The 4,526-nt window shown below is 42.0% G+C and overlaps 1 protein-coding gene across 7 annotated transcripts in view; it reads right to left on the bottom strand.

Annotated features, from left to right (window-relative positions):
- Positions 1 to 4,526, bottom strand: part of slc2a12 (solute carrier family 2 member 12) — a 90,878-nt gene that overhangs the window by 45,727 nt on the left and 40,625 nt on the right. The window contains exon 1 of one of the 7 annotated variants that reach the window (XM_043686345.1): positions 3,469 to 3,892. The exons of 5 other annotated variants lie outside the window; for them this stretch is intronic. The gene's annotated coding sequence lies outside the window, so the exon portion shown is untranslated. Of the gene's footprint in view, positions 1 to 3,468; positions 3,893 to 4,526 lie in introns of those variants that run through there. One more of the 7 variants, XM_043686340.1, reaches the window with a different exon arrangement.

Here is a 4,526-nt window from a genome sequence, read left to right as displayed (position 1 = left end):
TCTCCTCCCTGACCTATCACCTTCATCTCCTCCCCCACTCACCCATTGTACTCTATGCTACTCTCTCCCCACCCCCACCCTCCCCTAGCTTATCTCTCCACGCTTCAGGCTCTCTGCCTTTATTCCTGATGAAGGGCTTTTGCCCGAAACGTCGATTTTGCTGAAGCTCCTCGGATGCTGCCTGAACTGCGGTGCTCTTCCAGCACCATTGATCCTGTAAATAATACTCCTCACATTATAGTCAGCATGCATCTTTTGACTTCAAAACTCTTATATTCAAAGTGGAACCAAAGAGGAGAGAGAAATGATGAGATTACCAACAATGGCACAACAGAAATGTTTAATTTGGGTAAGAAGAAATAATAGCCACAATTCTAACAAGAACAAAAAAGAGACCAAGATTACTCTACCTTTGCTGGTGTGGTGCTGAAGGATTGCCAACTCGAAGATTCTGAGAGTTGGCCAAGAATGCATACTTTGTGCACCAATAGCATTATACAAATCATAGATAACTTATTATTGTATGACAAGACAAGTTATTTCAGCTTTCCTTCGGGAAGGAAATGATACAGCAAGGACCCTACAGCATTGCTCGGTCTACAACCAGTGTTCAGGCAGTGATGCGATGGCCAGAGATTTCAAAAGAGATTGAAGATCTCTCAAAAAAACCTGCAGATGCTGGAAATCAGGAACAAAAGCAGAAAATGAATTCTGAAGAAGGGTCACTTTTTGTCTCCTCAGATACTTTCAGACCTGCTGAGCTTTTCCAGCAAATTCTGTTTTTATTGTTGAAGACCTCATAATTCATTGTGAAATCTGTAACAATACAAGGTTGTCTGGTCTGGCAAACACTCCTGTCATCATAAAGTAAAAGCAAAAAGATAAAACTCAACAAAGATCGGGGTGAAAACAATCAAGTGCTGAGAATGAGCCCTTTCAAGACTCCCCAAATGAACTCATTCAGGAATCTATACCTGACAATGTTCAGAGTGCAGTTCAGTCTGGTGAACAAACTGATAAGTAGAACAAGAATAATGCTGAGTGAGCAGCAATCTTCTCAGCAACATGAATGAGGCTGTGAAAATGTTCACCAGTCAAACAACCACAGAAGGTGATAGAAGATGATTAACAAATTGAGGGAGATGAGCAGTGTGGCAGCCACATTAATATCCACTGATTCAAGAAATAGCCAAGATAAGAAATTCCTTATTCTAAACATCCAGCATATGACAAAAGCAAAATAGCAGTTCAATTAGAAAGCAATTGCCTGGACCATAAACCCATGGTCCAATATGGAAGAAAGAATAGTCATCTTGTATGATGGACATTTTCGAGATTAAAATTCCCTCAGATCCCCATGGGATCTACCTGAGTTAGCAGAAAGGATTCGTCTGGGAAGAGAATTCAAGAAATTAGATGTCCTCCAGATAAGGTAGGGGTCAATGACTAGGTCTTCCAGAAATGATGTCCTCTGGGGAAAATTTCCAAGGGACAAAAGATTGTCCAGTGATGAACTGACTTAAAGAAATTTAGAATCAATGCCAACAGTCCTCAACTAAAAGAAATACCAATCTTCTGAGGGCAAAAAGATTGTGTTCTTGGAAAACTGTGAAACATACAAACAGCTTTGACCAACGTGGACATGATAGGCCACGTTGATAGCCATGATAGCAAAAGGTCTTTCCCTTTTGCTGTAGATTTCTACAATTCTATGCTTATATTTGTGAAGTGAGATAAATAAATATAAACATTTTTTTAAAATGGTTAACCAAGGGGAAAATGGTTTGGGAGAAATGTATAAGGTAATGATTCTGCAAGAACTAATGATGAAGCTGCATTAAGCTCCACACAATCGGATGATTTCAGGTGGAGAGAGTTGAGGTTCTGAGACAAACAGATGTGGTCTGTACAGCTTCTGATCGGCATAATTACACTGGACTAGCAAGTGAACATAAATTGTACCTATTGATATCATGTAACAAACTACCTTGTTATCAAACTCAAGTGCCTCTTCTCTTTGGACTCATTAATGATGTATTCTCTGTCAGTGATAATTGGACAGACCTAGACTCAGCATAGAGAGAGGAAATAAGCCACACCAGGGGCTGTCTAACCTGGTTACCCATCACATAAAAGTAGAGATAAGATTGATGGCAGTGAATTAGATTAGATTAGATTAGATTACTTACAGTGTGGAAACAGGCCCTTCGGCCCAACAAGTCCACACCGACCCGCCGAAGCGTAACCCACCCATACCCCTACATTTACCCCTTTACCTAACACTACGGGCAATTTAGCATGGCCAATTCACCTGACTTGCACATCTTTGGAGTGTGGGAGGAAACCGGAGCACCCGGAGGAAACCCACGCAGACACGGGGAGAACGTGCAAACTCCACACAGTCAGTCGCCTGAGGCGGGAACTACCAGAACTAAAATATGACAAAGCACAAAACATTCTCTTCAGAATTTTTTTTAAAGAACTAAAATCTACTATTCAACTACTGGATGGATATTTCAAGTAATATTGTGATTTCAAGTAATTTAGCAGGTCAGGTGAATTGGCCATGCTAAATTGCCCATAGTGTTAGGTGCAAGGGTAAACATAGGGGAATGTGTCTGGGTGGGTGCGCTTCGGCGGGTGGGTGTGGACTTGTTGGGCCGAAGGGTCTGTTTCCACACTGTAAGTAATCTAATCTAATCAAATGGTTGCTCTTGTTAGGGACAGTCAGCTGCTGAAAGCATGAATTCTGCAAATAGTATGGAGCATTCCTCATTAGTTACCCTTCATTTACTTTGGTCAGCAGATAATTGTGGAAAATGCATTGCCACCAGCAGTCGGTCAACTCCTTTACTGAGCAGGCCCCCACAGTGTGTCTATGGGAGTAAAGGCAACCATAAACATGACCTCAGAGAGGACAACTCTTGCTTCTTCTGGGTCTATTTGAAGAAAATTCTTATTGACTTGGTGTGCACAGGGTGCATTCTCATCCTAAGACAGAAATTGCTGGTGAAATGTAACATTCTTATCCATTTGTTTCTCAAATTATGCAAATGATTGCCTATAATTGGTCAGAGATTACATATTCATATGCCTCTTTCAGGAAAGACATAACAATAGCAAACTATGGACCTTGGAAGTCAAAGGAACACTATAATAGGTTCCATTCCAATTATACATTACCCCTTCCCTCACACAGACAGCCACAAAATGTATGAAGGTCAGTCGAATTTCTCTCTATGCTTTCTGTTTCAAGCATTGCTCTAAATGCATTCCACTTTCTTGACTTAAAACATTTTCCTGCTATATCCCATATCTTAAATTCAATTTTGTATCAGAATTGCTTTGTTGTAGGCTTCACAGGCAATGGAAACATTGGAATATATTAAACTCTATCGTAACTGTTAGGCTGTTTTACAAGAACAAAAATCACAATCGGTTTTGATTTTTAAAAAATGAAGCATTTACCTATTGCTTGACATACCTCCGTTCAGTTCTTGAGTTTAGGAAGAAGACCTTTCTTTTCGTGACTACAATTGCAACATGCACTACCGGGTGCACGTTGTAAATTTGCTGATTCGAACTTAAAAGTAAACTCAAAATTTAACCGGGGAGTTTTGGTTCCTGCTACCTTACACTGAACTCTACGAGAGAGCGCAAAATGGAAAGGAAAACCAACAGGACATAAGGGTGTTAAATCAAACTACATCACGGAAGGTGCGCCGGTTCAAGAAGGCAGCTCATCACCACCTTCTCAAGGGTAACTAGGGACGATCAATAAATACTAGCCCAGCCAGCGACCTTCACCTTTCACGGTTGGTACCAACAGAGCAGGTAAACGGTAGCTGTATGAAAGAAAGAAACAAACAAGGAAGCGGAATTGATTTTCAATTGGAGAGGGTGTACAGTGTTCCACGCCCACACGCTGAAACACCACCTATTTAGGCCAGATTTTCTTTTAGCGCTCCATTCGATTATTGAACACATCTGATGAAAGATTTCCATGTCACTGACCATTACTCTTGGTATACAATCGTTCGACACTTCCCTGCAATAGTGAGGATGTGGAGGTGCCCGTGTTGGACTGGGGTGGGCCAAGTCAAAATCCACCCAACGCACACTCTTGTGATAGTGAGGCAAGTGGAAACGGGAGAGGCACAATGAGGCCAGGATTGAGAGAATGTTGCCGTAAAAGGAACCTGGACGTGGTCTGGTGAACAATTCTACTTCAGATCGCAAAAAGTCAAAAGTGGGGGAATAAGATCTCCGGGCACAGCCGGTGGAAACGCTCTCGCAGTTTCATGTGGCCCAGGCTACGGTGGTCTTTGATCGTGAACTGGACCCAGAGGCCAACACAAACTCCCTTACCCTCCACCTTCACCTCCACCTCCACACACTGGGGTTATTTCATACCCTCCACTCAGGAATGTCCGGAAATGGGACTGTTATAGAGAGGGGGCGATCAACATTGAGGAGGGAGAGGTGTCAAACAAAACTCAGAAATGTACAGGAATGAGCAGAAGACT

This window comes from Chiloscyllium plagiosum, chromosome 3, assembly GCF_004010195.1.
Source record: "Chiloscyllium plagiosum isolate BGI_BamShark_2017 chromosome 3, ASM401019v2, whole genome shotgun sequence".
NCBI classification, from domain to species: Eukaryota; Metazoa; Chordata; class Chondrichthyes; order Orectolobiformes; family Hemiscylliidae; genus Chiloscyllium; species Chiloscyllium plagiosum.
Note: the sequence above shows the minus strand (reverse complement) of the source record. Positions and strands in the feature narration are given on the sequence as shown.